We start from the raw sequence: 19,638 nt of genomic DNA on the forward strand, positions 1-19,638 counted from the left end.
CTAAGGTTGCCATGTAGGATTTGGCTTCTTTTGAGCAGCACATTACCACTCTGCCACAGAGCTGGCTCAGAAAATCACTTTTAATGAAAAAAATAACTGAACATTTTCCCATGAACTATTATAAATGATTTTCAGAGGTTAAAGAAAAGATGGAAGAAATTTTATAAGTGCATCTGATTGAATGCTTCAAAAAAAGTTTCTCCCTTTTTTGTAGAAAATAAAAGGGTTACAAAGAAAGAAACCAAGGTATAACATGGTCTCTGAAAATTCTCATTTTCTCCAGTACAACTGGAACATTGTAGTTTATCTTATGGAAAGATTTAAAATTATTTTAATTTTTGAAATCAATTTAAAAATTATTTCAGTCTTGTGTAAAATTTAATTTTTTTTGGACATAACAGAGTGCTCAGAGAGTCATATATTCTAGTTTTTTATTATGTTACCAATTTCATAGCTGCATATATATTTATGCATTCATGTTCCCATACCCCTCTAGATGGATTTTTTTAAAATTTGCATTGGGCTAGTGTGCTTGCCAGAGAGAGAGAAAAGCAGGGGGGGGAGAGAGAGAGAGAGAGAGAAAGTGAAAGTGAGAATGCCTGCTGCTGTCCACTCCTGTCACATGTGCCTGACGTGGACGGTAGCAGCTAGACCTATTTTGATTATAACTGAGACCTGGGATAATAGTCTAAATAAGAGAATTGCCATCCCCATATAAACTAGAGTCTAATTGGGAATAGGTAGTGTGATGAGAAGAGTGTTAGATTTGTTAGAAAATGGTGTGAGAGGGAAGCTTCTGCAAAGACATAATGGTTATGCTTCGTCTGCTTCCAGCGTCTGTTTAGACTGTTAAATGCATAGGTTCTGAATGTTTACAATGTCACTGTGGGAACAAATAGGACAGATACACTCACAGGTGGATAGCCCAGAGGGAAGATGGGGAATCACAATGCCTTGCTTAGGTGCTGGCTTGTGCCATAATGTTGGGCAGGTATCTTACATTGACACTGGGTTCCTTGCCAGCTACCCTTTGGAAAAACTCAACTCTCTTAGTCACATTGAAGCCGCAGGGAGAGCAATCTAAACAGCAAGTAGCTTAATTGGTCCAATTTCTAGCCAGTCTAGTTTACTAGTTCACTGGAATCAGTGAACCCTGGATCCAGTTTCCTCGTGGTAACCAGACCAACAGGTGGACCTATGCAGGCCACAAGGATCTGTGAAAATTCAAGACATTGACACAGACTGTGTCTCAACTAGAGTAGAAACAATGGATGTGTGCCACAGGAAGGAGCGATCCATTATTCAGAATCAGTTTAGTGCCTTTGATACCTCATCTGCTCTTTCTCCTCTCGTGACTTGGTCTGTTGTCTGCAGCACCAACCTTTAAATTTCTCTCCTTACATTCCAAATGGGCTTTCTATTTGCAGTGTTTGAGCCTCCTGATATCACTAACTTTATTTGTGTAGAGTCGTTTCTTTTCTTTTCTTTCTATTTTTTTTTTTAGAGGTTTTTGCTATAGGGCATGTGTGCTCACCAGAGAGACAGAGACAGAGAGACAGAAAGTGAGAAATCACCCCCCACCCGGGGGGGGGGGTCATCACGCCTCAATCCCTTCTCCTCCATTCTCTTCTCAGGATCTTGGGCATGCACACACACGCACACACGCCTGGTGTGAGTTTAAGCCACTGGGTCCGGGACTCTAACTGCAGTCGATTACATGGGAGTCGAGCGACATAGCTGCTACGCCAACTGTTGGTCCCTGTAGAGTCATTTCTTGTTGAGGCAAGGAAGATGCCTGTTTTTTAGGATATTGGAGGGTAGAGCAAGAACAGTTATTGAATACTTCAATACTTGATTCTGGCTGGGCTGTACCTGTGTCCTTTGCTTCTCTCACTTCCTGGCCTACAAATTCTGCAGTTTAGATTACTTCATCTCTTGTGTTTTACTGACTAGAGGTTTCCTAGTGACTAGCACATATATTATTACGCTAAAGAAGAACTGAAAATAGTTTTTCAAAAGCTTTTATAACATTTTTCTGAAGAGAGAACTGTTTTATAATTCTTAACATTCATATCACACTGATATATTTTCCTTAATTTAACTATTATTTCATTTTAATATAACACAATATAGAATAAATCTCTTGTGTGTCTGACACATAATTGTACACGTTTATGGGTTATAAAGTGCTATTTTAACACGTTTACAATATGTCATGATCAAACCAGGGTGATTAGCACATTCACCTCAAACATTTCTCATTTCTTTGTACTGAAGTTTTCTCTTCTAGCTATTTTGTACAAGTTTCTTCTTAACCCTTTATTCTCTGAGCAGTTTAACCTCTTCAGGATACCCACTCTTTTTCTTTCTAAAAGTAGAGGTTTGGCTTTAGTGACCTCTGAATTTCCTTCAAGCTCTGAGACTAACAATATAAATTAAGGATAATAATGAGACTTTCTTCTTTTCCTGAGAAAGGTGCTGCTTTCTAAAACATCCCTTAGATCTGCCGAAGCTAACAGGCCATTGCAATAGTCTGGCTCGGAACACGATTTGTCTTCTGATACTCCTCACATGGCTGCCTTTCATTCTTCCATGCAATGATTTTGCAGGCATTCAGTCCTTGAAGCAAGTAGCATTTTCTAATTTTAACTCAGGTCAGTCAGATGGGTGAATACTGATGAACAAGCATTTGTTATAAGCATGTCTCAGGTAATGTTAATCTGGACTGAACATGTGCCATGCCTAAGAGATTTCTTAATTAACCTGCTGACACTGCCCATGAGGGTTCAATGTGCTTTCAGGAAAGAGCCCTATATGCATGTGCCCCTTTGCTATTTTTACCATTTCTGATGTTCCATGAACATCATACCTTTTATTTTCTTATCAAAAATAATTAAGACCATTTGATACATGATGTTAATTCTTTAAAATGCTGGTAACATTCAAATATATTAAAGATAGAAATCTATAGATCACAAGATAGGAACAAATGAGCAAATTTTTCATGCTTTTGGTTTACTTATTTGGCTCTTCATGTCTTTGTTTTTAGAAAGATCTATTACAAAGCCACTTATCTGAAATGTATCACCTGAAAAGCTAAGACAATCTACTAGAAGCCTCCCATATCAACTCTTGTTGTGATGTTTATCTTGACATTTTTTTAAATTAATTTTTTTAAAGATTTTTGTGCTTGCTGAAGTGAGAGAGATAGGAACAGAGATAGAAGGAGGGAAAGTGAGAAATCACCTCCCCCTTGCCACAATCCCTTTTCCTCTGCCCTCCTCTCAGGATTTTGGGTACACATGCAACATGCACCTGGTGTGATTTTCAAGCCACTAGATCCCAGACTCGAACTGCAGCTGGCCATGTGGGTGTCCAGAGTCAACCACTAAGCCAGCTGCTGGTCCCTATCTGCTATATTTGAAAGTGTAGTAGTGTAGCCACTACTGTCACTTTCACTCTGGAAAATCTGGCATGTACCTATTTTATTTGCTGTTGAGTTGGACTGAATTTCATACGAAAAAATAATGACAAGTTTTACATTCCATTCAAATAATTCTGTTTATGCTTGACTAATATACTAAATAACAATATTTTTTTAAATTAAAAAAATATTTAAACACAGAAAACATATAAAATACACTAATAATAAGCATACAAGTTGATAATATGAGCATTTCCAAACTCTTAAGTTTTCCTGGTATCTTTTCCCACTCTTTTTTTTTTTGGAGAGGTTTTTGCTATAGGGCGCATATGCTCGCCAGACAGAGAGACGGAAAGTGGGAAATCCCCCTCCCCCAGGGGGGATGGCCACGCTGCAATCCCTTCTCCTCCATTCTTGTCTCGGGATCTTGGGCATGCACGCACAAGTGCCCGGCGTGAGTTTTAAGCCACCGGGTCAGGGACTTGAACCGGGGTCGACTACGTGGGAGTCCAGCGACATAGCCATTATGCTAACAGCTGGTCCCTCTTTTCTCACTCTTCATCTTACCTCCCCTGTTGAGTAACTACTACTCTGACTTCTATTGTCATGATTAATTTTGCAAGGATATTTTATTGAGGTACAAAAATACAAAAGTTAAAAGTTTTGTTTTTAATAGCAGTTACATTGCTAGACTCCCACATGGCCAACCATGGTTTGTGTCTCAGTGGCTTGAAACTCATGCTGAGTGTATATGCATGTGTGCCAAAGAACCTGGAAGGAGAATGCAGGAGAAAAGAGTGCAGCATGGCCATCCTGTTTGGGGGGTGACTTCTCACTTTTCCCCTCTCACTCTCTCTCTGCAACAGGTGCATATGCCCTAAAGCAAAAACCCCTTAAAGAAAAATAGCTCTCTTTAATAGCTCATGATATAGTGGGGGCAGGGGCTAATATCCATGAAGAAACTACCAAGAGTACTAACGTAAGCCGTAAATATCATATAGTTGTAAAAGTAACAATGCCATCTTGGGTTTAATAGATTTGCTATTTATAAACATGTGTAAATTTATAATCATAATTGAACCTCATGACACTTCTGTACAATGAGTTCTATTATCTCTGTTATATTAATTAGATAATTTAAGATTGAAATGTTGACTAATATTATGGTATTAGTTTTATCTTGCTGTTTGACAAGTAATCACAGATTTAGCAACATAAAAAGATAAATGTATTATTTCACAGTTTTCATGGGCTAGGAATTTGGGCACAAGTCAGGAGGTACCTCTGGTCAGGCTAAAAAAAAATTATTGGCCAAGACTACAATCTCAGCAAGACTTGAGGTCCTCTTCCAAGATCCCTGCTTTTAGGCAAAATTCAGTTCCTTGTGACTGTAGGACTGACATTTCTCTTTACTTATGAAGAGCTAGCGGTAACCCTCAGTTCCTGAAGGCCAACCCCAGGTCTTAGTCTTGTGGCCTTCTCACAACATGATAGATTACTTCTTCATGGCCACTGTTGATTTGCTCTCATTCTGAGTAACTCTGACACTTTGAAGGACTTATTTGATTTTAGGCCTATCCAAGATAATTTCCTTTTCTACTGGCTTGAAGTCATTAAATTAGAATCTGGATGACATCTGCAAAATCCTTATGTAGGGATTACATTGCAGCAGGCGGGAATGTTGGGGGCCATGTGCCTAACATTGTGATGACAGTTTCAAATGAAGTGATAAAGAAATAAACCTGGTTGTTTACCGTCTACTCATACTACTATCTGAACATGAAGAGTTAAGTGATTTTTAACAAAAGGCTTTTCTGGCTAGCTAAACCAATCATTTATTGAAGGTTTATTATGGTTCCTTATCAGGTTGAAAGTTACTGGCAATTTTATAAGATCCACTTTTCGTCCTGTTTTACAGATAGGAAAGGCAGGGCTTGGAGAGGAAAAGCAACTCGGTTAAAAGCAGACTGCTTCTATGTGAAGGAGCCACCTAAGGCCTTTCTCCACATCCTGTGCTCTTTTTCACTATATTACATGCCTGAACATAATATTTGAACTAAGCTTTGAAGAAGATATGGGTTTTAACATAGATATATAATCAGAAATAACCAGTAATAAGCATAAACAGCAGCAAAAATAGGCATAGAGTTAGGAAATAGATTTGTTATTTAGATTGTAATTCTCCTGATAACAACTAAATTGTGCCAACTAACATTTGAAGTGCAGTAATGACTTTTCAATGGAAGTTTGTGATGTCTCATGATAAGAAACATGTTCATTGCCCATACAACATCTATTTTTTTTTTTTTTTTTAGGAAACTCAAGGAAAGATTTTTTTTTTCTAGTTTTCAAATGAAGAAATGCTGAATTACACTATTTTCACTGAACTGTTACAGCTTTTCCCCACTTGCCTGCTTAGAAATCTTAGTGCTGAATTTGTGGCCCACCGATAACGTGTGTCTGACTTTATAGTCAAGGTATCAATGTATTCCCCTTACCTTTTTTTTCTCTTTTGCATCACCTTCTTTTAATGTATTTTATTGCTACAAGCTACCTTCAAAATGTTAAAGAACTATTCAAGGTATAAATAAACAAATATATGAATAAAATTTGGGCAGGTAGTTTATAGGAATTACTCATGAATTTATAGATAGGCCAGGAAGTCTGAAATATGAATTTCTGATGCTTAGCTATCAAAGTCCTAAACCAAAGTGCACTGGAACACTAAATCATTAGCTTGGCTGTCACGCTATTGTCAATAGATCTCAATGGCCAGGCCTAGATCTTGTGTTATAAAAAGCAGGACTTGGAACTCCCAGCATAGATTCCACTCTGGTGTCTCCTTTCTTTAACTCAGAAAGTAATTGGATGCAAAGTATGTAAAAGGAGTGTTATGAAAAATTAAGGTCCTTCAAAAATTACCTTGGCAGCTGTGTCAGCTCAATTTAGATGGAAGTTTGCTGGCACAGACTCATAAAATGCAGCACATCAGCAAAGTGATGATTGTTACAAATAAAAAGTACTGCACCTCTTTCATATCTTTAGAAATGTAAACTGTATTTAAAAAATGATGCTACCCAACTTTGTTATGAATGTGACATAGGAAGTTTTTGTTATGAAAAGCTATTTGAGAGAGTTCATCACAAACATCTGATGAGTAAAACTCTGGAAAAGACAGTAAATTAAAAATCCAGGACATCATAAAAATTGCAGGAAACAAGAAAGGAGACTAGACAGAAAGAATTGGAGGTCCATATTATATAAAAACATAGAGAAGATGGGAATTACCCAATACAAGAGTGTAGAAGAAAAAGAAAACCTAATTGTCTTGGGAAGTTCAAAGAACTAAAGCACGTTGGGAGAGGTGAATGGTGAGGTCATACATGAATCAAATGGAGAGGGAAAAAGCAAAATAGACGATCAAAAGGGCTCTGGTATCGAGGCAAAATAGAAATGAATTACTTTTTGGGACCAGCAGTTGGCATAATGATTATGTTGCTGGACTTTCATGTAGTCGATCGTGGTTCAAGTCCTAGACCTGGTGGCTTAAACTCATTCCAGGTGTGTGTGTGTGTGTGTGTGTGTGTGTGTGTGTGTATACCCAAGGTCCTGAGAGGAGGATGGAGGCCATCCCCCCTGGGGGGTGATTTCTCACCTTCTGTCTGGCTGTCTCTGTCTTTCTGGGGAGTGCACACTCCCTATAGCAAAAACCTCATCCCCCCCAAAAAAAATACTTTTTTTTTTTTCTTTTTAGGTTTTTGTCATACGGTGTGTGTACTTGCCAGAGACAGAGAAAAGGGAAAGTGGAAAATCACCCTCCAGGAGGAATGGTCATGCCACAATCCCTTCTATTCTTCTCTTGGGATCTTGGGCACATGTGCCTGGTGTGATTTTTCAAGCTACCAGGTCTTGGACTTGAACCATGGTCAGCTATGTGGGAATCCAGCACCGTAAACACTATGCCACCTGCTGGCCCCCAACTGGGGGTTTTTAAGGACAGAATGCTAAGAAGTGCTAATGTATTGAATGTATATCATGATAAGGTGACTATTGGGGCAGCAGAAAGTTAAGTTGGAATGAAAGCAACAAATGGCATATTAATGTTTTTTCTCATGAAACCATGGGAAAAATAAAAAAAAAAACTTTTTTATATTAAGTTCATAGAAATTTTAATTTCCTAGATTAAGGTTAAGTCTTTGGCTATTAGTTAGCAAACTTAAAATGTAAATTTTCCCTGGGACCAACAGATGGCATAATGGTTACATCACTGGACTCCCATGTTGTTGAATGTGGTTTGAGTCCCAGACCTGGCAGGTTAAAAGTCATGCTGGGCACATGTGCATGTGTGCCCAAAATCCTGAGAGGAGAATGGAAGAGAAAGAACTGTGGCATGGCCATCCCCCTTGTAGGGCGATTTCTCACTTTCTGCCTCTCTGGCAAGCGCATGTGCCCTATAACCAAAATAATAATAATAAAAGAAAAAGAAAAAAGAAAAAAAGTGAGTTTTCCTTAAATGGTTTTGGATTCAAAAAGTATAAAGCAAGAACTTAAAATAAGTGGCATATTATATTGATAACCACAGCTGTTACTGAAAGAATTCTTTATTCATCATGTTAGTAGAAACAAAATCACAATTTTAATTCTGAGATATTTATTATTATTTAGCGATTTAATTGTAAAATGATCTTATGTATGTGTTAGCTATCACAGTGTTTTATCAGGCTGTAGAAGAATGTTATTTATTTTTACCCCTAAATCTCCAAAGCAGAGTCTTCTTATTCAACATTTGTAATAATATTTATGTATTTGAAATACAGTATTGGTGGAAACTTCATAAAGCATTAAGAGACTCTTACTTGAATTGTGTGCTGATTTTCTTAGAGCTCTTCAAAAATAACAACAAAGTAATCACAATTTGTGATATAAAGCTTAGAGTAAGAATGATACCCAGCAGTACTTTATAGATTTTAGGCAGTTATTAAATTTGCTTTATATTACAGTAATATACAGTGTGAGAAAAGGGAAGCATGATCTTTAAAATCAGTGCATCCTCTAAGAGTAATAGTTTTCATAGGAGGAGTTTGAATACAAATGCATAAAAATATAGATGCATATTAAAAGCAGCAATACCCAAAGAGCTCAGAAAAATAACTAATAAAATATCAAAATATGATAATGTAACTCAAGTGGATTAGTTAGGATCTTTTAAAATGAGAGGTGGTGATATTTTAAGGTCATGGACCCTATTGAATTGAGACCTATATAAAAGTTAAGTAAAATTGTGTGTTAATTTAAATGGTAATTGAGGAGCAAGTACTGTCGGCTCATTTGTGACTAGTTCACCTCTTCGCTTTCTTGAGCTATTGATAAAGATACAGTCGTATAGATAATTTTCAAACATCCTGTAATTGTAAGAAAACACAACGAGTCCTTTTTTTCTTTTGATCTCCATACTCAAAGGTTTTGTAATAAATGTGGAAAAAAAAAACTGCCTTTAGTTCTTGTATTGGAGTATATACATAATAAGGCTATTACTCTTGAGGGAAATGAATCAACAAGTTGCGTCAACAAGAATTGATTGGCACCACATATAAGTGACACCACCATGTAAAGAACATTCAGTTTTGAAATTTAACTGTACTTGGTTTTAGGATTTCACAGACTAATGAAATTGGCATTTAGGCCTCAGGAGTTTCACAGTTCACTGGGAAAGTCAGACTTGAAAATAAGTTAGGGCAATATGGCATGATGATTAAGATTTGTCCAAAGTACTAAGTCTGTCTGGGATACCTTAGCAGGTTGAGGAAGATTTACTAGGAAACCTCTTCTTGAACTTATGCGTCTTAAGTGAAAAATAATTAGAGAGTCTCATGGATTTGTATTGTATTTGAGACTTAGGGTCCTAAGTTAAGATTACTCATCTGTTTATCCAACCTTTCGTTTGTTTGTTCATGTCTCTAATATTTTTTTTTTACTATCTGTGTATTAAGTGCTTGAGATATAGGGATAAATAAGAGTACTACTCTATAATCTAGACATAAATAAATATACTTTTGATATTTTCTGAGAAATACATCAAAAAGCAGAGGCATAAGCCAATACTGTAAACACTGTTAAATGTGCTACCATAGATCTATGCACAAATTCCTGTGGGGGAGTTAACTCAGCCTAATTGTGGAGGAAAGGGTATAAAATGGTTGTGAAAAGATACGCAGGTGAGATCACACCTGAACTGGGTCTAGAGGGATGAGTAGAACTCAGTTAAGTAGCTGAACAATAATAGGAAGAGAGGAAAGTACATTTTTTTTGTGAAAAGGAAACTACTTTTAAGGTTTTGCTGTAGGCTGTGTGTGCTCACCAGAGAGAGACAAAGAAGGAAAGTGAGAAAACCCCTCTCTCATATTGAGACGTCATGGCCATGGCTTGATTACTTCTCTTCCAGTCTCCTCGCAGGATTTTGGGCATGCACGCACACATGCCTGGTATGAGTTTTCAAGCTGCCAGGTCCAAAACTCAAACTACTCATCCAGCAATGTGGGATCCAGTGCCTTAACCTCCATGTTACCTGTTGACCCCATGAAACCACTTCTTAAGAAACATGAAAAGGCATGAGAGCTTTCTGTGTTCACAGAGCAACAGCGTGTTAACATTTGGATAGTGAGTTGGGTTAATATGTACTTTCTGAAGGTAGCTAACCATGAGAACTTTAAGTACATCAAATTTTCATGTTAAAAGGAACACTAAGAGAAGAGTGTAGAATGCATTAGAAAATAAGTAACTTGGAAGAAGTTTGAAGGCATATAACCTTCCTTGCAAAGAATGATGAATATCTAAGCCAATACAGTAGCAGCATGGATAGAGAAGTGGGTAAATAATTTAGAGCTACTGAGGTGAAAAAATCAACAGGGATTTTTAATTTTTCATTATTTGTTTCTATTCTACTTTATTTCATGAAAAATTTAAAGTAGCTTATAGGAAAATATAGCATGCATCAGAAAAAAAGTGTATTTATTCATAAAATTATATTGCTGTCGAAGAAACTAATTAATCAATGAGCAGTAGGGCTAAGGAAAACGGTAGAAAGGAAGATAGTGCCTTGACTTTCTTTGCTTTGAAAATAGATGTAATTCTTCTTTACCAAAATAGGAAACAACATGGGAAAATTACCTTATCTGGGGAAAAATTTTTATTTTTGTTCATATTGAATTTAAGGCACTTATGAATCATCCAGAATGGGGTATTCAAATGACAGTTGGATATTTAGGTTTAAAATTCGAGACAATAGGGCCAGTCAGGTGGTGTGGTGGTTCAGGCAGCTGGATCTCACATGGCTGACATCATGGTTCCAATCCTGGACAAGAATCATGACAGGTGGGTAGGCGTGCACCCCCAAAGTCCTGAGAAGAGAATGGAGAGAAGAGATTGCAATGTGGCCATTACCACTCACTCTCTCTCTCTCTCTCTCTCCTACTCCTTTTGTTTCTCTGTCTCTGTTCCGATGGTGGATGCACACACCCTTTAACAAAAAATAATAATAATAATAATTCAAGAGAATGGTTTGAGAGACATAGAGTATCAAGTATTTCCTTTGAAAATGGGGCATAAGACTGATTCCAAAGTTTAGTGGTTCTTAAATCTTGCTCACGGGCTAGGGATTGAATATGGCTCTGCTGGACTAAGTTGAGCTTGTCTTTAGGAAGCAATTGATCTCAGTACTGCTCCATGTGTCATCTTATCCTGGGGTCAGAAGCCTTTGACCCAAGCCCCAAAGAGTGTTCTTCGTATTGGCTAAAGTGCAAGGGAAGCAAGTAAAGGGGCTTCTTGAGGCCTCTGTGTATCTAGCAAATTGTCCTTATGTTCATACTTCATTGACCAAAACAAATCAACTGGCCAAGTCTATCATCAAAGGAGCTGGTAAGTACCTAGAGAGAACCATGGGAAAGGCAGGGAGGAAGGGGGCCCCCTGAGCTGCGCTGTAGCATCTTGAAATGTGAAGGGAGAGCCAGAATGCATCAGCTCAATTTTGCTACTGAAGGAGAAATAAAGATTGAAAAAACAAACAAACAAATAAATCACAAAACCTATTGTAGTTTCTACTACAAATGTCAGAAAAAGGTATTCTTGTATATTTTGTCTGTCTGATTATGGCAATCAAGATTAGGGACATGGGAAAGGGATATAAACTACATAAAAACGTAGAGGGAAAGGAGATAATTTTTACAACTCAGAAATAACATTGTAAACAACAAGGACTATTTTATTCAAAAAATAAATCTTCATTCTGAGTTAAAATTTTTTAGTTTATTTATTTAATCATGTTTAATTACATATGTCTTCATAGTGTATATCATCCCTTTTTCCAGCATGATTGCCATGCATATCAGTCAAGACAGACCCATTACTATACACATCATCATCAGCAAATAGTTTTTCTTTCTTTTTTTTTTTGTCAATTAAGTGCAACCTTTTCTTTCTTTTACCCACCCACATATTACCCCTATCCTTACTATCTTTAGTATTTCACCATTGCCCTCCCTGCTACTATACCTTCCAAACTTTTAGTTTCTGCTATATAACACAGATAATCAGTATATATTGAGTGGGGACATACAATGTCTGTCTATCATAGTCTGACTTGCTTAGCATTAAGTTTTCCATATTGGCCCTCTTTGTATCAAATGTCAGGGTTTCATTTTTTATGGCTGAGTAATATTCCATAGAGTACACATGTCACATGTTTTTCAATCTAATCCTCTATTTTAGGACATTTGGGTTTATTCCATGTACTAACAATGATAAATAATGCTTCAACAAACATGGATGCACAAGTGTGTTTCCGACTGAAGCTTTTTCTATTCTTCTGGTAAATACCTAAAAGTGGAGTTACTGGGTCATATCATATTTCTATTTGTATGTTTCTAAGGAATGTCCATATTGTCCTACAAAGTGGTTGTACTAATTTACATTCCAAAGAGTGTAGGAATTCCCTTTTCACTACTACCCTGCCAGAACTTATCATTATTTATCTTCTTAATTTTAGCCATTCTGACTAGGGTTAAGTAGTTTTGATTTACATTTTCTTATGACAAGAGATGTTGAGCGTGTTTTCATATGCTTTTGGGTCATTCAAATGTCTTTGGAGAATTGTCTGTTCAGCTACTTTTCCCATCTTTGAGGATTTATTTATTTATTTTTTTGTGGGTAAGCTGCTTGAGTTCCCTGTATATTCTTGGTGTCAGTCCCTTCTCTAAGGTTTAAATTGCAAATATATTTTCCCACTCTGAGGGTTCTTTGGCTGTGCAGAAGCTTCTAAGCCTAATATAGTCCCATTTGTCTATTTTTTGGACTATTGCCTGTGCTTTTGAGGTCTTCTTTAAGAAGTCATTTTCTACTCCAAGGTCTCTAAGAGTTTTCCTGTGTTTTTCACCAGTATTTTTATGTTTAGATCATCAATACATTTTGAGTTAATTTTGTTAGTGGTGAGAGATAAAGATGTAGTTTTATTCTTTTGTGGGTGGATATTTAGTTCTCCTAGTACCATTTGCTGAATATTTTTTTTCCCACTGGATTATCTTGTACTGTTTGTCAAGGATCAGTTGACTGTATGTTTTGGGGTTTATCTGGGAATTCTCAATTCTGTTCTATTTGTCTACATGTCTGTTTTTGTGTCAATATCATGCTTTTTTAATGATCACAGCTTTGTAATATGTTTTCAAAGTCAGGAAGTGAGCTGCTTCCTACTTTATTCCCCTTGTACAGTATTACTTTGGCAATATGGGACATTTTGTGCTTCCAGACAAATTTTATGGTTGTTTTTCTTTTTCTGTGAAGAATATCTCTGGTAATTTGATTGGGATTTCACTGAATTTGTAGATTAATTTGAGTAGCATTGTCACCTTGATTATATAAAATCTTCTAACCCAGAAACATGGATATTTTTTCACTTTTTTGGTATCATTTTTAATTTCTTTTTCTAGTGTTTCATAGTTTTCTTTATAGAGATCTTTGATGTCATTGGTAAGGTTTATTTGCAGATATCCTATAGTTTTTGTGGTTATTGAAAATGGGATTTCTTTCTTCAGTTCTGTCTTCATTTGTCCATTGTTGGGGTATAAAAATGCTATAGATTTTTGTCTGTTGATTTGTATCCTGTCCCTTCACTGTATTTGTTTATCATTTCCAGGAGTTTTTTCACATATTCTTTTGGATTTTCTATGTATAGTATCATGTCATCTGCAAATAGAAATAATTTTACTTCTTTTCCTATTCGGATGTCTTTTATTTGTCTCTCTTATCTAATTACATTGGCTAGAACTTCCAGTATTATGTTAAAAAGGAGTGGAGGGGGAAAAAAAAGAGTGAAGAGAGTGGGCAGTTTTGTTTTGTTTCAATTTTTAGTGGAAAGGCTTTCAGCTTTTTCCCATTCAGTATGATGTTAGCTATGAGTTTTTCATAGATGGCTTTTATTGTGTTAAGGAATGTCCCTTCTATGCCAATTTTGCTGAGAGTTTTAATCATGAAGGGATGTTGTATTTTATTGTATGCTTTTTCTGCATCAATTGATATGATCATGTGGTTTTCATCTTTCTTTTTGTTAATGTGATGTATTACATTTATTGTTTTGTGTATGTTGGACCATCCATGCATTCCCTGCAATAAATCCTACTTTGTCATGGTATATAATCTTTTTAATATGTTGTTGAAGTTGAATATGATTTGCTAGTATCTTGAGAATTTTTGCATCCGTATTCATTGCTTGTTATGGGTCTGTTTAGATTTTGTTTCTTCCTTATTCAATCTTGGTAAATTTGACATGTCCAGAAATTTGTCCATCTCATTTAGATTTTCTTGTTTTTTGGCATATAGTTGCTCATAGTACTCTGATATTTTGTATTGGTGGTGTATTCATTGCAATAATTCCTGTTGCTGTGTTGATTTATCTGGTTCCTGTCTCTGTTCTTGTTGATTACTCTAGCTAATACCATGTCAGTTTTGTTTCTCTTCTCAAAGAACCATCTTTCAGTTCTATTTGTTTTTTTTTTTTTGTATAGTTCTTTTGTTCTCTTTTTACTTTATTTCTGCTTGAATCTTATTTCTTTTCTCCTGGAGTCTTTTGGGTTTTTGGTTGTTGTCTTTCCAGTTCCTTGAGTTGTGTTGTTATGTTGTTTATTTGTCACCTTTCTGCTTTTTTTTTTTTTTTTTTTTTTTTTATGGGCACTAACTGCTATGAACTTCCCTGATTGCTTTTGCTTTGTGTGATAGGTTATAAACACTTGTTCATTATCATTGGTTTCTATGAACCTTTTGATTTCTGTCTTATTTTCTTCTTTAGTCCTGAAGTAAATTTAAGAGTTGGTTGTTTAGTTTGCATGTGTTTGTAAATTTTTGAGGCTTTTCCTGTAGTTGATTTCAAGTTTGATTCTATTGTGGTCAGAAAAAAAAAATTTGTAAAGGCTTGTTTTGTGCCCTATCATGTGGTTAGAAAATGTTCCATGTGGGGGTGAGAAAAATATATTTTGTAGTAGTTGGGTGAAATACTCTATAAATGTCTATCAAGTTCATTTCATGTATGATATCATTTAGATCTTGTATCTATTTGTTTATTTTTTTGGTCTAGATGATCTGTCCAGAAGAGTCAGTGGGCTGTTGAGATCCCATACGTTTATTTTGTTTCAGTCTAGCTCTTCCTTGAAATCAAGCAGTCTCTTTGATGTAGTTAGGTGCTCTACTGTTGGTTGCATAGATATTTAAAAAGTGTTTTATCTTCTTGGTGAATAAGTCATTTTAATATGTTATAATGTCCTTCTTTGTCTTTTCTTAAATTTTTCATTTTAAAGTCTATTTTGTCTGATACTGATAACACTACTGCAGTGTTTTTTTTTTGGTTTCCATTTGCATGGAATACCTTTCTTCAGCCCTTCACTTTCAGTTTGTGTAAGTCCTATCAGTGAGATGTGTTTCTTGTGAGCAGCAAATAGAGATGGTTTCTGACTTTTTGTAACTATTCGGCCAGTCTCTGTCTTTTAATGGGATAATTATTTTATTAACATTCAACGTTATTATTGATATTTGTGGATTTATCCCTCATTTCATTAACCATTTTTTCAGTTGTGTTTTGGTCTCCTATTAGTTTTGCATTAGTTATCCTTATACAACACTCCCCTCAGTACTTCCTGTAGAGCTAGTCTAGTATTGGTGAATTCTTTTAAGTTTTTGTTTATTTGAGGATATTTTTATTTGTTCTAACCATTTGAAGGACAGTCTTGCTGGATATAGTATTCTTGGTTGAAATAATTTTTCTTTCAATGTTTTGAACACATCTTCCCCTTCCTTCTTTGCCTTTGTTGTTTCAGTTGAGAGATCTGACATAGCCTAATGGGATAATCTTTATAAGTAAGTTGATATTTCTCCCTTGCCATTTTTGAAATATTGTCTTTGTCTTTAATGTTTACCCATCTGGCTATGATGTGCCAGAGGGAGGATATTTTTGTGTCAATTCTATTTGGGGTCCTTTTTATTTCTTGGGTCTGAATTTCTCCATGTTTTTCTGTACTTGGAAAATTTTCAGATAGTATTTCATGGAAGAGGTTTTCCATGCCTTTATCTGGAATACCCATATTTGGGTGTTTCACGGTATCTAGAATTTCCCATACGTTGCCCTCTTTTTTGGTGGTACTTTTTTCCTTCTTTTTGGTGATTTGGTCCCTCTTTTTTGGGGGTACTTTTTTCCTTCTTTTTGGTGATTTGGTGTATGCTGGAGACTTTGTCTTTGAGGTCAGAAACTCATTCTTCTGCATGGTACAATCTGCTTTTAATGCTTTCTAGGGAGATTTTAATTTCTGGTATTGTATTCTTCATTTCCAGAAGTTCTGTTTGATTCTCTTTTAGAGAGTCTATTTCTTTATTAAATTCCTCTTTCATCTCCTGAAATGATTTTCTCATTTTCTGAAATTTATTGTATGTTTTCTCTTGCATCTCATTGAACTTTGTCACTATGAATATTTAGAATTCTTTTTCTGACATTTCTGTGTATTTCTTGGTGTTGTCCACTCTTGGTGTGCTACTACCCTCACCTGTTTTCTTGTGGTTGTTTTCTCGTGTTTCTTTGAGATCTGTGCTGGTTTCTAGTCATCTGATGCAGTACTCACTGTTTTCCATTTATTTATTAGAGCGGTTTCTGTAGTACGAGTGGAGGAAATTTCAAACTTAGTTCCCACGTGTGTTCCTACTGGAGAGCTGTGTCTCCCAGGTCAGAACAGTTGTTGGTAACTTCAAATTCTTGGCTCCTCTACCGAATGTTCAGCTCTTGATGAGGTGGTAGCAAGCTAAGAAGATATAAGTTGGTGAAGATGATCCAGTCGCACAATAAGCAGGTTTGTGTACCCAAAGTTCCAAAGTGTCTTCCAGGCCGTAAGCATGGACCCACCCTACAGACCTGCCCAGACCGGGCTCAAAACTCCTGGATAGAGGGCAGACAGGGTGAGGCCAGGTTGCTGGGATAGTGGACAGTGGAGTTCAAATTCCCAAGGTGGCTCTGAGGCCCGAGCATGGACTCTCCCTGAAGGCCTGCCCAGACCAGGTTCAAGATTCCCTGCAGGCTGGCAGTCAGGGAGAGCCCAGGTGCTGGAAGGGTGAGCTATGAAGTCCAGAAGTGGCTCCCAGATTGCAAGCAGGAACTCACCCTAAAGGTCTCCTGAGTTAAATTTTTGAAAAATCTCTTTCTTAGCATAAAATTATAGGGCACTTAGTTTACCAGAACAAATTGCTGCCATTTGAAGTAGTGTCCTATCCTATTCAATATGAACTTCCTGCAATTAACCAGGCCAGAAAAAACTTTATTAACAAGATACATAATAAACAAAAAGAAATCTGTAAAGGAGAAAAGGGATAATAGAAACAATGCATGAAAAACATTCACCGAAAACTATTCATGAACCAGATGAAAAACACAACGTAATTTGCAGTTCTTAGAGATAGATTAGAGAAATAAAATTTTTTCATCTTCAGAATAAAAGTTCAAAGAATTTTCCAGTAAAAACTCTTATACCAATTGAATGTAAGTAAAACCTTAATAGAGAAACAATGGCAAAAGGACATGAGATAAACATCAAACTTACTCAACTGAAGGACCAAGTGATTGTGGTTTTAAAAGAGAAGATATTAAAAATCATGAAAAAGTAAAAGCAGTAGTAATAACATGCTCTGTGAAGAGAACTGGCAAATGCAAAACTCAGTTCCAGTGTTTTGTCTTTGAGCCAAAGCTATTCAGCAACAGGGTATATGTTATCTAACGGCATAATGGGGAACATTAGAAGTACTAAAATAATCTGATGAGATAAAATGTACATTTAATAATACAGTAGATTACTCAAAACAATTTTGAAAAAGAAAAACAATAATGCTGACTGATTTCAAGGGTCTTTATGAAGTGACAGCCATCAAGATAATTTAGTATTTGAGTAAGAACAGAAGTATATAGATACATGGAACTGGACAGAATTCTGAAATAAACTCACACACATGAGATAAACTTATTTTTAATAAAAGTGCCAGGGTAATTACAGGTAGGAAAAAAGTGTTTACAGGAACCGCTCTGTAACAATTATCTCATATGGGTGCAAGTAAATCGCTTGCATTAACACAACAATGTAGTATTATCTAAAAAGATGCCACAGGGAAGACTGGGCTTCAGTTCCAGGTCACCCTTATACATAAGGCTCATGTGTGCCTACCTGCTTGGGAAAGATAGGGGATAGGGGGTCATAGCAGGAGACTTTGCTTAGGATGCTTCCCTCTCTCAATCAATCAATACAAAGTTGAACCACATCATAAAAAAAGAGTATTTACAGTACGTATCCCAAAATGCTCAATTAGTTAAAATATAAGGACTAATGAAAAAATAGACAAGTTTCTAATAACCCATAAATAGACAAAGGATAGACCTATAATTATGTCTACATATATGATACATAATGGTTAATTCACTCAGAAGTAAAATGTAAATTAAGATGATGAAGAAGAAACACTTTTACTTTAAAACTTAGTAGGCATCAAAAGTTTAATCAAAACATATTATCAGGTCAACCCCGTAGCCTCGTGGCTGAGGGAACTTGATCCCATGCTGGCAACAGCTTTTTGAATTCTAGCCCTACTGACTTGAAAATTACCAGGTATGATGTGTGTGCCCAGAATCCCATCAGGATGCAGAAATGGGGGAGAAGGGATTGTGGTGTAACTATATCCCATTGAGGGGTATTGTCTTCCTTTCTTTCCCTGTCAAGTGCATATACTATCTCCAATTAAAAAATAAAGAACAAACATATTATCCAAAAAAGATACTACTACCTGTAGGATTTGCAGACATGGCTTTTATATTTTTATTGGATGGTGTTTTGACCAATTCCACACCTTTGACCTATAAGTTCTATATCTTGTACAGTTGTTACTAATAATATAACATATATTGGAACTGATCTCTATAGGAGAATATTTGCTGCAGTGTTTGTAATCATGTACTGATGGAAACAACATAATATCTATAACATAGAGCGAACTAAGTAATTCCTGCCATATCCATGGCATGGCCTTCTACAGCGCAATTACAAAGGATGAGGTGGCTCTATATGAACTAATTTGAAGGAGCTCCCAGACATCAAGACTACACACACACATATATGCATGCTTATGTGTAGAAATAGCTGTACATGCCAGAGGGTGATTTGTTTAGGCAGAAGAGCAAAATATGGCTTTATATTTTGCTCAGACCATGATGCCAAATAACTTCTGCCAAGTTTTTTGAGATTGTGGGAAATTCCATATTTCAGAAGAATTTATACTTGCACCTTTAATTAGTGGGTTGTTGGAAAAGTCATGGCGCATTTTTCCAACAGATGGCACTAGTTCATTTTTATAAGTACTAGAGTCATTCGTATCTATATTATTGCTACATCATTTGACAACTCAGTTCTAGCTTCATTCTAAAAAAAAGTGATTTGGTTGAGTTTTGGAGATTTTACAACAAGTTGAAGATGGAAGACCCAACTGTGCATTGTCACCACATTTTACTGTTTTGCTTCTGTAAAGGGAAGAACACATGCAAGCTTGTGAAAAGTTGTATAAAGTTTATGGTGACTATGCTCTACAAGAATGTCAGTGCCAATGATGGTTCATGAACTTCTGTGCTGATGGTTTTGATCTCAGTAATGCTCCTTGAT

At 36.2% G+C, this 19,638-nt stretch overlaps 1 pseudogene; it reads right to left on the minus strand.

The window, feature by feature from the left end:
• Nucleotides 1-1,121: 1,121 nt before the first annotated feature.
• Nucleotides 1,122-19,638, minus strand: part of LOC102485056 (kinesin-like protein KIF11) — a 107,452-nt pseudogene continuing 88,935 nt past the window's right edge.

This window comes from Tupaia chinensis, unplaced genomic scaffold (genome assembly GCF_000334495.1).
Source record: "Tupaia chinensis unplaced genomic scaffold, TupChi_1.0 Scaffold148587_1, whole genome shotgun sequence".
NCBI classification, from domain to species: Eukaryota; Metazoa; Chordata; class Mammalia; order Scandentia; family Tupaiidae; genus Tupaia; species Tupaia belangeri.